The sequence below is a fragment of the Canis lupus genome, chromosome X (assembly GCF_011100685.1).
Source record: "Canis lupus familiaris isolate Mischka breed German Shepherd chromosome X, alternate assembly UU_Cfam_GSD_1.0, whole genome shotgun sequence".
Classification (NCBI taxonomy): Eukaryota; Metazoa; Chordata; class Mammalia; order Carnivora; family Canidae; genus Canis; species Canis lupus.
Window position 1 is genome coordinate 85,958,191 of NC_049260.1, and position 18,271 is coordinate 85,976,461.

At 37.4% G+C, this 18,271-nt stretch overlaps 2 long non-coding RNA genes across 2 annotated transcripts in view; both read left to right on the forward strand.

Moving 5' to 3' along the window:
- Positions 1–18,271, forward strand: part of LOC119868227 — a 230,878-nt gene that overhangs the window by 171,776 nt on the left and 40,831 nt on the right. The gene's annotated exons all lie outside the window — the stretch shown is intronic.
- Positions 1,406–4,124, forward strand: LOC119868226. Its single transcript, XR_005385989.1, has 4 exons — positions 1,406–1,547; positions 2,082–2,131; positions 3,101–3,164; positions 3,731–4,124. It is a non-coding gene; the product is annotated as an uncharacterized LOC119868226 (long non-coding RNA).

Here is an 18,271-nt window from a genome sequence, read left to right on the forward strand (position 1 = left end):
TGAATATCTCAGTAAAGAAATAAAAAATATAGAGAACCACGGGAATATTATAGAATTGAAAAATGTAATGACTGAACGTAAAAAATAAAAAAAAAACTTCCCAGACAGACTCAACAATAGATTGGAGATGACAGAGAAAAGAATCTGAGAACTTGAAGAAATGTCAATGGAAATTACCCAATCTAAACAACAGGAATAAAATAGGCTGAAAAAACAATGAGCAGAGCCTCAGTGACAGTGAGCAATAACAAAACATCTAACATTTGTGTTATCAAAGTCCTGGAAGGAGAAAAGAAATACTGTAGATTGAAAAAAATATTTGAAGAAATAGTGGCTAAAAACCACAAATTTGGCAAAAACCATAAACCTACTGATTTAAGAAGCTAAATACATCACAAAAAGGATAAATCCAAAGAAACCCATGTCAAGACCTTGTAATAAAATTCTGAAATCTAAAGACAAGAAAGAATCTTGAAAGAGGCTAAAGAGAAACAATAAATTACCTGTAGGGAGCCAGTGATTCAAATGTCAGTGAAATTCTCATCTAAAGCCATTGACGTCAGAGGAAGTGGCGCTGAAGGAACTGTCAACACCAAATTTCTATTCAATATTCAAGTGACCCAAAAGAAGGCTTGTAAAGGGAAACAGAGGAATAAAAAAGCCAAACAAAGAAATAGAAAATAGATAATAAAATAGCAGACTTAAGCCCTACATATGAGTACTTTAAGTGGTCTAAATATATCATTTAAATGACTGAGATTGTCATCACCTCAAAAAGAAACCTGTACCCATTAATAGTCATTTCCCATCACTCACTCCCCATTCCCAGCCCTAGGCAACTACTAATTGACTTTCTGTCTCTCTATATTTGCCTATTCTGGACATTTCACATAAATGGCATCATACAACATATCGTCTTTTGTGACTGGCTTCTTTTACTTATCATTATGTTTTCAAAGTTCCTCCATGTTGTAGCATGGCTTCTTATTTTTAAATTTCTCACTTATTGGGCACAAAACATGGTACCAGGAACTATAATGGGCTCATTGAGGTGCTTTATTTTGTTTGCTATTCAGAAAAATTCTTTGAAGTTAGTATATAAGATCATCTTGATTATAAATGAGTAAAATGAAACTCAAAGGTTAACTAATTTGCTTAATATCTTAGAGCTAGTAAGTGGCTGAGCCAAATATTAAGCCCAGGTCTAATGCCAAAGCTCATGCTTGTTCCCCTATGTCATGCCACTTCACCATTCAAGACAAGATGGACCTGTTCTGGAAGATAACTTGGAGATTCCAATCGCTGGTTATGATTATTGTTTGGTCATAGTAACAATATTTGAAGATTCTATTGGTCTTGACTTAAATGGGTTCCCCTGAGAACAGAAAGGACTGGTTTTCTCCAACCATGAAAGCTGGTCTTGCAGAACTGGGCCTCCCACATCTTTCATTTGCCACCAGTTATGCTTGCATCTCATCAGATTTGGCTAATATTCTTCCCCATCTATGACAAAGGGGTTAAGCATCTTCAAATCTTTGAGGTCTTAGGTGAAAGGAATAGACATTTATTTTATACTATGGTTGGTGGTAATTTATGTAGGTTATCATGCTTAATTAATGTAAGTGGAAGGCATCATTTGTATAGGGAGCTATAATTATTTCCAGGAGAAATTTGGTGTTTTATTTTGTAGATTCTTTCTATAGTATCTTGAAAAAATATCTGTTTTTCTTTACTGGTGAGAAGAGCGTTTTGAAATTTCCTCTCAGAGACTTGCAAGCAGAAAATTTGTTGAGCAAATAATGTGCAGTTGGGAAAAGCATCTTAGGTAGCCAGACTTTCAGTGGGTAATTTGATATTCTTAGATTGTCAGATACTGTAAGGCCTCCAGGTAATTTTGCTACTTTGAACCAAAACACAATTGCCTCCCCAATCCCCACAACTTAGTTTTGTTGTTTGAAATGTTGCCTAACAATGGCTTTCTCTCTTTAACTTACCATTCTGCACCATCTGTTAGGAGAGTGCCTATTTTGAACACAGTATCTCATGTACCCTATCATTCTTATAGCTCCTGGAGGAGCCAGGCTATTTGGAGAAAGAATCATGGCATTGGGAAAATGAAGAGAAAGAAAAGGTAGAACCAGAGTCTTCAATATATTTCTAGGAAGTTTCTCTTCTATAGCAGGATAACTATCCCCTTGTGGTTCACCCTTTGAATATGGGGAGTGATACCAAGTTAAAAATGGGTTAAAGTGTAGTCAAAGCCAGATCCAATTTAAGTAGAGAGTTTAAGGGTCAAAAACCAATGAGTGCTCATTGAATGATTATTTTCTTTCCAAAACAATCCTTTGGGGGGGGGGAATGTCAGGAGGATATATTTAGCTATGCAGAGTAAATATTGGAGGTAGAATCACAAATAAGAACCTAGGTTAGCTACAAGGTAGCAGTAGAATGGTCCTGAAAAGTGAGATAAAAGCAGTCCAGCTTTATTCTGAGTGATAGCCTATTGCTGGCACCAGCTCATTTTAAAAGTCCTAGGAGCATCCCTCTTAGGGTGAACTGCTCTTTGTCTTTAAGGTGTCAACCAGAGCCCAGTATTCTAAAGTGGCTGGGGAGAGAAACAAAGGTGGGATTATTCCATAGTTTTCAATGTGGCCAGAGTGAGGTTAGTGAGTGGGTTAAGGAAACAGTCGTATCTTCTCACCCTCCTAAACTCAATGAATCCCTTTTATGGACACTTGCTGGGGTAAACAGAAAGTGCTGATGGGTGATAAGCCTTGGGCAATACTGATGCCAATGAATAAAAATTTGGGGGGGATGTCGAATGAAGGCCAGTATGTGAGTATGTGAACAGCTTACTCATTTATCTGACCATTCCTCTTGATCAACCCTTAGATCCTGTGATGGTTAATTTTATGTGTCAACTTGACTGGGCTATGAGTGCCTAGATATTTGGTTAAACATTATTTCTGATTGTGTCTATTTCGGTGTTTGAGGTGAGATTAACACCTGAATTGGTAGACCAAGTAAAGTGGATTGCTCTTCCCAATGTGGGTAGGCTGAATGAGAAAGAATACTTTCTCTCTGCCTTTTTGCCTTCAAGCTGGACATTGGTCTTTTCCTGCCTTTGGATTCCTGGGTCTGGACTTCTCAGCATCCATAATCATGTGAGCCAATTTCTTGTAATCTGTCTCTCTCCTATACATGCACACACTCAATTTCTGTTTCTCTGGGGATCCCTAATGCAAAACCAAAACTCCCATTGCTTGCCCCTTGATGAATCCAGTTCTCCCATGGGTGACCTTCTTGGAATAATAGAGTAGGATGTTCTTGCACTGCTCCTGTAAGAGGAAGAAATAATTATCTCCTACTTAAATCCATAACTTCCTTCTTTCATATAATCACAAAGACCCATGTGTAGATTTAAGATTTTGAGAACTGAAGTGAAATTGTGTGGTTCTTGATTAATTCAGCCTTGTGCTTGCTTGATTGTCTATAGCTATAACTACATGGGACTAGAATCAGCTCTTCTGGCTGAATTGACTGACCAACAGATGAGTGGAAATGTTATGTAGACCCAGACTCGGCATCACTTATGTTTGTGGGTGTTACTGCTTTAAATGTCCACAGAGCAGAGATTGCATTGTTGTCTAGGCTAATGCTGCATGCATATGGGGGCTTCAGTGGAGTTAAGTGGTAAGGCGATAATTGATAATTCACCTTCTGTATGCAGATGTTTCAGGAGAAAGAAGACTAATCAAAAGCATTGTTATGGCTACATGGCAAGCCATATTTAAAGCTGCAAAATAAAAAATGCAATTGGTCATCAGATGCTTGGCTGTTATCAGTAGTGGGGAACATTTAGCCCCCAGAGGGAAAAGATCACATTTGCAGTTTATTTTATATTTAGCCGACAGGTCATACTTTCAAAGATCATCCTATTTATGTGTGTAGTTGAGAGCACAAATATGCGTATTTTGTGGATTTATTTAAGAAACAGTAAGAGACAAATGGTTTCCCATTCAAGATCTTTATCTGGGAAAAATGTAACATGATGATAATGATAATGATGATGATAACTGTGATATTGACTATGATGGTGTAGTAAGAGTAGCACTATATATTGAATATTTACTACCTACTTGATGTGGGAAAGGCAAAAGAAAATTAAATTTCCATACTATTTACAGCCCATTGACAAGTCCTTGAAATAGGCAGTAACCTTCCCCTAGGACCTCAGCTGCCTCCATGTTAATGCAAGGGCAAAATGCAATCTTAGCTTAACATTATCCTGACCACTCAGGATCCTGTTAGTCTACTTTAACATGTAAAAATTCCTTTGGAAACTTCTTTCATCTCTATCACTCCCCCCTCCCCAAGATAAATATTAGCAATTGTCCTCTAAGCATATAGCCCACTGATATATATCTGAAGGGTCTCATGACTAAGGTTTTACTAGACAGTAGTAAATGGCCTTATCCTAACAACAGCTAGTCTCCTCAAGGTCCTGGAAACTTTGCTTCCAAGAGTCCTTAGAGACTATCCCCACTTGAGAGTATATAATCAATCACCCATCAAAACCTCAGTGCAGCTCTTTCTGCCCATTGGTCCTGTCCCCGTGCTTTAATAAAACCACCATTTTGCACTGAAGATGTCTCAAGAATTCCTTCTTGACCATTTGCTATGAACCCCAGCATTTTTACTGACACTATTTGAGGCTCTTTACCATATAACAATTAAATTAATCCTCAAAAAGACTATTTTCAGCCACAGAGCTTCACTTATGGATGCTCCTTGAATGAGAAAAATGAAGTAATTTAGAAGTGCCTGCTGGGGGGATCCCTGGGTGGTTCAGCGGTTTGGCACCTGCTTTGGTCCAGGGCATGATCCTGGGGTTCTGGAATCAAATCCCGCATCAGGCTCCCGACCTGGAGCCTGCTTCTCCCTCTGCCTGTGTCTCTGCCTCTCTCTCTCTCTCTCTCTCTCTCTCTCTCTCTCTCCCTCCCTCTGTGTGTGTGTGTGTGTGTGTGTGTGTGTCTATCATGAATGAATAAAGAAAATCTTAAAAAAAAAAAGAAGTGCCTGCTGGGGATCCCTGGGTAGCTCAGTGGTTTAGCGTCTGCCTTCGGCCCAGAGCTGATCCTGGAGTCCTGGTATGGAGCCCCCGGATTGAGTCCCACATCAGGCTCCCTGCATGGAGCCTGCTTCTCCCTCTCTCTCTCTCTCTTTCTCTGTCTCTCATGAATAAATAAATAAAACCTTAAAGAAAAAAGAAATGCCTGCTCTGCTACAGTTTAAATAGAAATTAAATTCTGTCCATTTTTACCGACTGTTGAAATACAAAAGATTGTATTATTTTCTTTAAAAAAAATCTGTGTGTTAGATCTTTGTTTCTTGGTGCTTTGACCAACATCAAGCTCTTTCTTCTTTTCTAACCTTGCCTCCTCTTCTCTGCTCATTCCTACCTTTTCTTTGTCCTGCTCTTCTTCTTTCCTTCAGTGGCCATGTGTAAAAAGATGAAAGACATTGTTTGTGGCATGGGCCCTATTTATATCCTGTCAAAATACCGCACATCAGGTCATTTGAAAACTTCTGGCCTAATAAGGGAGTTTACCAATATTCACAATGTTTAAAGTAAACAAATTAAGTCTTGATCCAACCAAGTTTTATATAAGGTTAGTTTTACTATCTTTGACTATTTTTCACACTTACATAGATCATATATAATGCGTGTGTGGGTGTATGTGTTATAATCAAGGATAAGAGATTAGAAATTGCTCCATATTGACCTTGCAGGCTGGCACTCATTTCTGAAAGATTTATAGCCATAACTCCCAGTCTCTATCCCTCAAATACCTGGTGGTAATAAGCTAGGATGAAACAGCTTTTCATTTTAAAGCAGATATACAGCTTTATTTTAAAAAGTGCCCCAATGCCTAAGAGAAAAACAGGTACACTTCGATTTCAAAGGATTTAGTTGGTGAAGTTGTAAGCATTCTAATAAAAAATGTGTCTTTGAACCTTATGAAAATGAGATACGCTAAAACATGGAAAGTGAGCAGCAACCAAAGGACATCCGGAGAGACAGATCAATCTCTGAGTTCTCTGCTATCTCAGCTCTGGGAAATGATTTAAGTGGAACTTTTTCCATACTATCAGCTGCTTCCCTCTTTGTCATAAAAGATAAACAACATTGGTAGGTGCCATGAAATCTACCTAAAGTGAAAAGAGTTTAAAATAAACTGTTTCATACCATCTTACCTGGCTCAAATTATTCCAGCATTCCTACAAAGAGCTGTGTTATTAAATAAAAGAAAAAGGAATTTAAAAAAAGCTTTCTCTTAAACTACAAGCTCATTTTTTTAATAAATGTATTTTTTATTGGTGTTCAATTTACCAACATACAGAATAACACCCAGTGCTCATCCCGTCAAGTGCCCCCCTCAGTACCCGTCATCCATTCACCCCCACCCCCCGCCCTCCTCCTCTTCCACCACCCCTAGTTCGTTTCCCAGAGTTAGGAGTCTTTATTTTCTGTCTCCCTTTCTGATATTTCCCACACATTTCTCCTCCCTTCCCTTCTATTCCCTTTCACTATTATTTATATCCCCCAAATGAATGAGAACATATAATGTTTGTCCTTCTCCGATTGACTTACTTCACTCAGCATAATACCCTCCAGTTCCATCCACGTTGAAGCAAATGGTGGGTATTTATCGTTTCTAATGGCTAATTTTCCATTGTATACATAAACCACATCTTCTTTATCCATTCATCTTTCTATGGACACTGAGGCTCCTTCCACAGTTTGGCTATTGTGGACATTGCTGCTATAAACATTGGGGTGCAGGTGTCCTGCCATTTCACTGCATCTGTATCTTTGGGGTAAATCCCCAACAGTGCAATTGCTGGGTCGTAGGGCAGGTCTATTTTTAACTCTTTGAGGAACCTCCACACAGTTTTCCAGAGTGGCTGCACCAGTTCACATTCCCACCAACAGTGTAAGAGGGTTCCCTTTTCTCTGCATCCTCTCCAACATTTGTGGTTTCCTGCCTTGTTAATTTTCCCCATTCTCACTGGTGTGAGGTGGTATCTCATTGTGGTTTTGATTTGTATTTCCCTGATGGCAAGTGATGCAGAGCATTTTCTCATGTGCTTGTTGGCCATGTCTATGTCTTCCTCTGTGAGATTTCTCTTCATGTCTTTTGCCCATTTCATGATTGGATTGTTTGTTTCTTTGGTGTTGAGTTTAATAAGTTCTTTATAGATCTTGGAAACTAGACCTTTATCTGATACGTCATTTGCAAATATCTTCTCCCATTCTGTAGGTTGTCTTTTAGTTTTGTTGACTGTATCTTTTGCTGTGCAAAAGCTTCTTATCTTGATGAAGTCCCAATAGTTCATTTTTGTCTTTGTTTCTTTTGCCTTTGTGGATGTATCTTGCAAGAAGTTACTGTGGCCGAGTTCAAAAAGGGTGTTGCCTGTGTTCTCCTCTAGGATTTTGATGGAATCTTGTCTCACATTTAGATCTTTCATCCATTTTGAGTTTATCTTTGTGTATGGTGCAAGAGAGTGGTCTAGTTTCATTCTTCTGCATGTGGATGTCCAATTTTCCCAGCACCATTTATTGAAGAGACTGTCTTTCTTCCAATGGATAGTCTTTCCTCCTTTATTGAATATTAGTTGACCATAAAGTTCAGGGTCCACTTCTGGGTTCTCTATTCTGTTCCATTGATCTATGTGTCTGTTTTTGTGCCAGTACCACACTGTCTTGATGACCACAGTTTTGTAGTACACCCTGAAATCTGGCATTGTGATGCCCCCAGATATGGTTTTCTTTTTTAAAATTCCCCTGGCTATTCGGGGTCTTTTCTGATTCCACACATATCTTAAAATAATTTGTTCTAACTCTCTGAAAAAAGTCCATGGTATTTTGATAGGGATTGCATTAAACGTGTAAATTGCCAAACTACAAGCTCATTAATCTCTAAGTACAATCACATTGCAAGTACTGCTCTGATAATAGGAGCATAGGAAGTGTTTGTTTATAACCTCAAATGTCAGGTTGATTATTGAAAGAAAAGGTAGTGTCTATTGTAAACTATTATATTTGGAGAGACAGAGACTGTGTGTGTGAGAGAGGGAGAGAGAGAGGGAGAGAGAGAGAGAGAGAGAGAGAGAGAGAGACTGTGTGTATGCATGGATCTGTGTGTGAACATGGAGGGTGGATGGAGCCTGTGCATTGCAAAATTATGTGATAAGTAAAGTTTGTAATTAATAATACTAAGCTCCAACTGTGGGTGCCCAAGTCCTGGCTATGGTGCCCTGCCAGACTTGGCTCCACAGTATCCCCACTATGTACATTTCTTTCTCCCTGTCCTCTATCACAACTTGCCTATTCTGAACTCTCTTAATTAGGTAGCTCTTTCTAGCAGATAATAAGTGCCCTCCTGGGCTAAAGAAACATAGAAGCATAGAAAATCAGAACTGGATGAGATTTGGCCTAAACCCCTAATTTATTTTTTAATATTTTATTTAAATTTAATTTGCCAACATATAGTATAACACCCAGTGCTGATCTCATCATGTGCCCTCCTTAATGCCCATCATCCAGTTACCACATATCCCCACCCACGTCCTCTTCTGCAACCCTTTGTTTGTTCCCCAGAGTTAGGTGTCTCTTGTGGTTTGTCTTCCTCTCTAATTTTTCCCCACTCACTTTCCCTCCTTTCCCTATAATCCCTTTCGCATTTCTTATATTCTACATATGAGTGAAGCCATACGATAATTATCTTTCTCTGATTGACTTATTTCACTCAGCATAATACCCTCCAGTTCCATCCACATCGAAGTAAATGGTAGGTATTCATTGTTTCTAATGGCTGAGAAATATTCCATTGTGTCCATGACAAATATTCCATGTGTCCATATAACAGATCTTCTTTATCCATTCATCTGTCAAAGGACATCTTGTTTCCTTCTACTGTTTGACTATTATGGACATTGCTGCTATGAACATTGGGGTGCAGGTATCCTGTTGTTTCACTACATCTGTATCTTTGGGGTAAGTACCCAGTAGTGCAATTGCTGGGTCATAGGGTAGCTCTATTTTTAACTTCTTGAGGAACCTCCACACTGTTTTCCAGAGTGGCTGCACCAGCTAAAGCCCTCATTTTTTACCTTAGTGATCCTGGAGCCCAGAGATGGAAATTACCTCAACCAAAGTCATACAGCCGGTTATTAACGGCTAATAGGTTATCCTTCCCATGTCCTATTTTATGTAAGCTTCTGGAGTTAAGTGCTTCAGCCCAATGGAGTGATGCTAATTGTGGAATTACTCCATGCTTGATGTGTTATAATAGATATGAAAAGCTTTGGAGCCATGTTAAGGCTTTTAGTGGGATGTCATTCCTTCTTCTATGCTACTGATTTGGCTTCTCTTGAGGTACAAAGCATGGGTCCCTGTGGTAGGTAAGCATATCATCCTAGCTGGCTGCACCTATGTGGTGTACCATAGAAACTACCTCTGGTACCTTCTCTGATGGATGTTAAAGAAGTGGCTCCTGGGCAAGAGGTGAGTCTATGGCAAAGTGTTTTCACCTTTTCATTGAACTCATTTCCATTCTGTCTCTTTTGCAAGCTACTGATATGACTTGCTCACATAAATAGAAGCAGCTCCACTTAAAAATTGCACTGGGCTGTTCCCTAAGAATTCCGCAGTGGGAAGCCATCCTGGAACACTTCAGAAATGTGACTGTGAAGTTGACTATGAAGTCATCTTTATGCTTTACTTGCTAGGTTCTGCTCAGAACTTAATAGACCAAAAAACAAAAGGCCACATGGGCTCTTGTCAGAGTCCTGTGGGAAACTCACAGAGGTGGAACTCCTTTTGCTCTAGGCTTGCTTTCTTTTGAAGTGTCCACAGGCATAGCATATAGGTTTGGGCTCTAATATATTACATACATAGTCATGCTTCTCTAAGTCCTCTTCTTGACTAGGCCCCTGCCCTGTCTTTGGCCTGCTCAGCTTAGTTTTAGCCAAGAATCCTGATAAGTAAGTAATCCTCCCACTCTTGATATCTAATTACTCTTGATATCTGATCAACTTCCTTATCCCTCACTCTTGTTGTTTATGCCTTTGTCCTGCCTTTAGCAAGAATCCTGTTAGGCTAATTTAGTAAGAATCCCCCCCTTGATATTTCCTATAAATACTTTTCTATCTATTGATCCCCTCACCCTGCCCATTGGCTATAAATACCAAGCTCTCTTTGTTGTGGCCAGAATTCAGCTCAATCTTCCTACCCTAGTGCAGTAACTCGATTGCAATACTATGTTGTTGTTTTAAAATTTTTATTTATTCATTTGAAAAAGAAAGAGAGTATGAACAGGGAAAAGGGGCAGAAAGAGAGGGACAAGCAGACTCCTCACTGAGTAGGAAGCCAACATGGGCTCAATCCTAAGACCCTGAGATCGAGACCTGCGCCAAAGGCAGATGCTTAAATGAGCCACCCAGGCACCCCTATTGCAATACTCTTTGAATAAATCTTCCTTACTGTTTTCACAAGTGTCACAATATTTTTTTACTTAACATTCTCAATGCCAGAATTCCACCATACTGCATCCAGGCTCAATTTGAATGCTTCTGGTGACGGGGAGTTCATTACTTTGAGGTAGACCATTTAGATGATGTGCAAGATGTGAAAGGCATGAACCTAACTGGAAAAAAGCAACAACTTTGGTTTGAGATCTGGATTGGTGGCTGGTTTCTTTCTTCTAACTTTCCTGTTGCTTCCATTCAACAGATATTTTATTAACCCTTTGCCAACAACAGGAGAAAATGGGATAAGGAAGCTGTTCTAGATAGAGGGAACAGACTATGTGAAGGCCATGAGGAAAGAAATACGTAAGAAAGGAGGGACACCTGGGTGGCTCAGTGGTCGAGCGTCTGCCTTCAGCTTGGGGTGTGATCCTGGAGTCCCGGGATCAAGTCTTGCATGGGGCTCCCCATAGAGACCCTGTTTCTCCATCTGCCTATGTCTCTGCCTCTCTCTCTCTCTCTCTCTCTGTGTGTGTGTGTGTGTGTGTGTCTCTCATGAAAAAATAAATAAAATCTTTTTTAAAAAAAGAAAGAGAGATAAGAAAGGAGAGAGCATGGCACATGTTAAAAAATAATTTCAGGAAAAGGTAAAATCATGGTGCTTATACATGTATAAAAATGCATGTGTATTAAAAATGCTCATTACTAAATGATATGAGCAAACCAGGAAGATCTTGTAACTGGTGTCAAAACAGGACAGATTTATATGGTATAAAGGAATATTGAGAAAAAAACACAAAAAAAGACAAAATTGGTATTAACATGGGGTAGAGGGGAGTCAACTAAATCACTGCTAGATAGGACATAACTTACAGATCTCTCAGTTATACACAACCTACAGTGACTTACAAAATGGCTCAAAGACAAAGAACAGGGATAGAATCTGATAACCCAGAAAAGTGTGCTATAAAGGATGCATAGTTTTCCATTAAAATACTATTTTTTCAATATGTATTTGAGTAATTCAAAGATACTCTGTGTGGCTACAGTAGAGTTCCAAGTAGCAACTGGTTAGAGAGTGGTAAGCAAGGGCCCGATCATGAAGGGCTTCTTAAGTGAAGCCAAGAAATTTCACCAGGGAAGTAACACGATCAGATTTATGTTTCAAAGAGAGCATTCTGGCTACTTGTTATTGGAGGGACAGGATGAGATGTATGGACCAAGTTAGTAGCATGTTGAGAGCTAGTTTAAATCCTTACCCTGCTGCTAGTAGCAGTAGAGTCTGAGATGAAGTTACTCAACATTTCTTTTTTATTTTTTTAAGTGAACAGAAAGTTCATTAAATGAAGGTGAGAACAGAAAGGAAAGAAAAAGAGCTCTATAGAGAGTGAGAAGGGTCTCAAATGGGTTGCCCCTGAAGGCTTTTACAGTCAGTCTTCAACATTTCTGAGACTCCATTTTCTCTTCCAGAAAATAGATAATAATACCTTCCTTGCAAGATTGCTGTGAAGATTAGTATTATGCATACATGTTGTAGACAGCAAATATTAATTTTCTTCCACTCTGCTTCCACTTTGCAACCAAATTGTTAGAACATTTTCATACTGAGCCAAAACTTGCTTCCCTTAACTCATGATTGTGCAGGTCCTAGTAGTGCTATTTGAATGTATATGGGTGTATATAAAATAAGACTAACCGTTCTAACAGATGAGCTGTTTAAGTGACTTTTCCTTCATTCAGAACATATACAATGGCATTTTCAGCTTATAGACAGGATTTCATTTTGCCCACTAAATTTCACTTTTGGTTTCTTCAAGCTAGGTTTTGAGTGTGTGTGTGTGTGTGTGTGCATGTGTGTGTGTAGTGCATATTCAACTAAACATCACATTTCATAACAATGACCAGTAAATTACCCTATGTTGATATAGTCTTCCAATCCTTACCCTGAAGCATTCACTGTTGCTATTTCCTTGTGAATCCCTTCAAAAATGTTCTATTTCCATACAAGTAAATGTACAACTAAAAATACAAATGATAGCCTACTACATACACTTCTCTGCACTTTGTCCTTTACATATAATAATTCTAGTAAGCTCTGGGAACGCAGGAGTTTTTGTTTGTTTTTCTGCACCTAGAAAAATGTCTGACATATACTGGAGGATCTAGAAATATCTGTGAATGCTGAACAATGTTTTTGAAGGTTTTCCATATCAGTATGTTCCAGGGATCAGCAGACTTTCTATAAAGGACCAGATAGTAAATGTTTTAAGTTTGCAGGCCATATAGCCTGTGTCACAAATATCCAATCCTGCTGCTGTAGCATGGAGGCAGCTGTAGACAGATAATACAAAAACAAATAGGCTTGACTGTGTGCCAATTAAATTTTATATACCAGCAAGAAGCCAGATGTGTTCTGTGGGCTGTACTTTGCCAACCTCTGGCACATACAAATCAAGATGGCTTTTTTTTTTCATAGTTGCGTACTATTTTATCACATGGGTGAACTATAAATTCTGTAATCAGACCCTTGTTTTATGTTCATCTAAGTTAGCAATCTTTTGCTATTATAATCAATGCTGCAACAATGTTTCGATGAGCAATGTTTTTCTTTGTGTGCTGGTCTGGAAATATATTTCTAAATTGTACTGGCCAAGTAAAAGAAAGCAGGTATTCTTAATTAAACAGTATTGTATAATTGCCATCTCAAGAGGTTGCATTAATCTGTGTGCCCACCTCCAATGTATGACATTGCCTGCTTCTTCACACCCTCTCAATGCTGTGCATTATTAAATTTTCATTTCTGCTAATCTAGAAGATGAACACTTAGGTGATCATTTTCATTTTTATTTACAAAAAATTCAAGCACACAAAAAGCACAGGAAATAGTATTATAGACATAGCAACAATTAAGTAGATGCTATTATTTCACCTTATTTGCTGCACATCTCTCCCTCTTCTTTCTTTTTAAAGAAGACATAAAATGTTATAGAAATAACTAGAATCCCATTTCCAATCCTTTTCCTCTCCCTTCATCCTCAGAGATAACTACCTTGATGTTGATATATATCATTAGCCATATATATTATAATATGTATATTATATAGCAATATATTAATATGTATTACAAATATATATAAGGTAATGACCTGTAATAATATTTATAACAAATATATAATGTGTATCATTCTATATATGTATGTATATGCATATATATGATATATACACCCACATTAATATGTAGTATCTCTGTTTTTAAGCTTTATATAGTGATATCATATTGTGTTTGCAACTTGCTTTTTAGATTAAATTTATTTTTGAGATTTTTGCAACTTGCTCTTATTTATTCACAATTATATCTGAGGTTTACATGGATATATGTACATCTAGTTCACTTATTTTAGCTATTATGTAGTATTCCATTGTACAAAGAAAACATAGTTTATTTATCCATGTTCCTCCTGTGGAACAGTTAGATGTTGTCAAAGATTAACAAATATGGACACTAATTAAAGTTGTAGGAATAGATTATAATCAATAATATACTATTGCACAGGAAAAAGAGACTAATGTGAACTCAGGTTCGATTTATACAGAAATGACAGAGTTTTAAAGGCAGAATGAGGGAGGGGTTCAAGGACTCAGCAGAGTCAGGGAAGTGAAAGATTAAAAAGTAGGAGGGGGTTTTGTCCATATGAAATCCAACTGGATTTGCTAACTGGCCCTTACTAAAGTTAGGCTCCTATATTCCCACAGAGACTGGGAGACAGGGGCCCTATCTTCAGATGTTGGCTGGAGCAATAAATTTTTTGGGCAGACTTAAGTTTTCACAGGAAGGAACTTTAAAAGGGGACTAGGTCATCATGGGCATGTGGCTTTGAGCTGTTAGAAACCATGTTAAAGTTTTTATTCCAGCCCTTATAAGCTAAGGTTGAGGCTTAGGCAAGAAGGGGCCCAGGGGAGCCTGGGTAGTTTGACCAAGGAGAGATAAATATTGCAACAATAGCAATTATATTACAATATATAAATATACCAAAGTAACACATTTTACACTTCAAATTTATACATCGAAGGAAACAAATAACAATCAACATAACAGGTTTTGATTTGCATTTCCCTGATGATGATGTTAGAATGCCCACTTTTAATTGGATTATTTGTTTTTCAGGTGTTGAGCTGTACCCTAGAAACCAGTAAATATACTACTGGGTATTTATCCCCAAAGTACAAAAACACTAATTTGAAGGGATACACATGCACTCCTATGTTTATTGCAGGATTATTTACAATAGCTAAATTATGGAAGCAACCCAAGTGTCCATTGATAGATGAATGGTTAGGAAGAGGTATATATATTTACAATGGAATATTATTCAGCCATAAAAAATACTGAAATTTTGCCTTTTGCAATGATATGGATGGGGCTAGAGAGTAAAATGCTAAGCAGAATAAGTCAGTCAGAGAAAGACAAATACTTTATGATTTCACTCATGTGTGGAATTTAAGAAATTAAAAAATGAGCAAAGAAAAAAGAGAGACAAATGAAGAAGTAGACTCTTAACTACAGAGAACACTAATGGTTATCAGAGAGGAAATGGGTGAAGAATGGAGGAAATATGTGATGGAGATTAGAGAGGGCACTCGTGATGAGCACTGGTGATGTCTGGAATTGTTGAGTCACTATATTGTACACCTGAAACTAATATATCACTATATATTAACTATACTGGAATATAAAACAAAATAAATAAATAAATAAATAAATAATTTTATATGACATTATATCAAATTTATTCAATAAAAAATTTAAAATAGGGGCATCTGGGTGGCTCAGTGAGGTAAGTGTCTAACTCCTAATTTTGCTCAGGTCATGACCTCATGGGTTGTGAGATTGGGCCCCAAATCTGCTTTGTGGTGATAAATAGATAAATCTTTTCAAAAAAGTTAAAATAATGATAGTTTTTTTAAGTTCTGGTTTTGTTGAAGGTAAACCCCCCATTTATTATTATTATTATTATTATTATTATTATTATTATTATTATATTTGGTGTTATCCTGGCTAGTCTTGGCCTTTTATTCTTTAGCATAAATTTTACAATTCATTTTTGAAGAAAAATTTTGTTGGAATTGTATCGCTTTATGAAATAACTTCGAAGAAATTATAATCTTTGTGATACTGATTTTCCTATCCATGAATATGGCACATGAACATTGATGTTTCTTTATATATTTATATCTTCTCTTATGCTTTTAATAATATTTTACAATTTTCTTCATAAGTCTTATATTTCTGTTAGATTTATTCTTTAATACTTGTATTTTTCTATTGTAATATATATACTTATTATTTTACTTTTAAATTGTTTGGTGCTGATGTATAAGAACATAATCTTTTTTTAAAATTTTTATTTATTTATGATAGTCACAGAGAGAGAGAGAGAGAGAGAGAGAGGCAGAAACACAGGCAGAGGGAGAGGCAGGCTCCATGCACCGGGACCCCGATGTGGGACTCGATCCCAGGTCTCCAGGATCGCGCCCCGGGCCAAAGGCAGGCGCCAAACCGCTGCGCCACCCAGGGATCCCGAATATAATCTTTATACATTAACTGTATCCAACAATATTTTAGTTTTAAAAGCTCATAGTTTTTCTTGGGTTTTCTGTGTAGACAAACATTATGTTCAAACAATGTCAATTTTATTTTTTCTTTCCCATATTGAAATATTTGATTTCTTTTCTTGTTCAGCTGATTTGGCCAGGTTTCCCAGTATAATATTCACTAAAATCAGTGGCAGTAGGCATTCTTCATGTATTCTTGACTTTAAAGCAAATATTTCAAAGGTATCACCAGTTATACATTTTCCAGTAGGTAGCCTTTATTAAGTTAAGGACATCAACTTTTTAAAAAGAGTATTTTTTTAATTTTTTAATTTATTTATGATAGTCACAGAGAGAGAGAGAGAGAGAGAGAGAGAGAGGGAGAGAGGCAGAGAGAGAAGCAGGCTCCATGCACTGGGAGCCTGATGTGGGATTTGATCCCGGGTCTCCAGAATCACACCCTGGGCCAAAGGCAAGCGCCAAACCACTGCGCCGCCCAGGGATCCCTAAAAAGAGTATTTTTTTAGAGTAGTCTTAAGTTTACAACAAAATTGAGAGGGAAATACAGAGATTTCTTATATACCCCCTATATCCACACTTGCACAACCTCCTCCATTATCAACATTCCTCACCAGAATGGTACAGTTTTTACAATGGATGGACCTATACGGACACATCACAGTCACTCAAAGTCCATAGTATACCTAAGGATTCACTCTTGGTGTTGTACATCCTATGGGTGTGTGGACACATGCATAGTGAGTGACATATATCCATCATTTTAATATCATAGAGTATTTTGACTGTCCCCCCAATTCTCTGTGCTCTGCCTATTCATTTCATCGCAGCACCACTGGCAATCACTAATTATTTTTTACTATCTCCACAGTTATTCCTTTTTGAAAATTAACTTTTTAAAAATTAATTTATTTATTTGAGAGAGAGAGCATGAGCAAGGAGAGGGGTAGAGAGAGGGGGATAAATCAGAAGCAGATTCCACACTGAGTGTGGAGCCTGATGTGGGATATCATCCCACAACTGTGAGATTATGACCTGAGCCAAAATCAAGGGTTGGATGCTTAATTGACTGATCCACCCAGGTGCCCCTAGAAGTTTAACTTTTGTTCTCTGTTTTCTGAGAGTTCTTATCCAGAAAAGGTGTTAATATATATCAAAAACTTTTCCTGCATTTTATCAAATTATTTTTCTGTTTGATCTTATAATGTTAACAAACATATATTTTTTATAGGATGTTAAATCATCATTGTAGTCTTCAGATATACCTAACATGGCCATGATGTGATATATATAGATGGATTGGTTTTTTGATATTTTATTTAGTGGTTTGTGTTTATGTTTATAATTGAGCTTAGCTTAATTGTTCATTTTTGTTTTGTCCTTTTCTCTTTTGATGTCAAAACTAAACCAGGCTCATTAAAGAATTGAATTTTTTTCTGGAACATTCATGTAAATTAGATATTATATGTTCTTTGAACGTTTGCTCTTTGAAATTTGGTTGAGGGAGATTTTTTAACTACTTATTCAATTTTTCAACTATAATTGTAGGGCTTTTCAGGTTTTCTGTTTCTTTATGGGTTGGTTTGGAGACAATTTTCCCTAAGTTTAGTTAGCATAAAGCTCTTTGTAGTCTTCTCTTTTGATGGTTAAAAATATTCTCGCTAAAAGATTCATTTAATTACAATGGTGGGTATATGTCATTATACATCTGTATAATGCAAAGGCATATTGTATAATGAAAAGGCAAAACTATAGAGGTAAAAAAGATCAGTGGTTACCAGGAGTTGAGGGGCGGGGAGGCAGGATGAATAGATTGAGCACAGAGGATTTTTACGGCAGTGAAAATACTCTCTATGGTGACATAATGATGGATACATGTCATTATACATTTGTTCAAACCCAGAGGTTGTACAAACGAAGAGTGAACCTTAATGTAAACTCTGAACTTTGAATGATGATATGTCCTTGTAGTTTCATTGATTGCAACAAATGTACCACTCTGGTGGGGGATATTAATAGTGGGGGAGGTCATACATGTGTGGGGACAAGGGCCATATAGGAAATTTCTGTACATTTCACTCAATTTTGTTATGATCCTAAAACTTCACTAGAAAATGAATCTATTAAT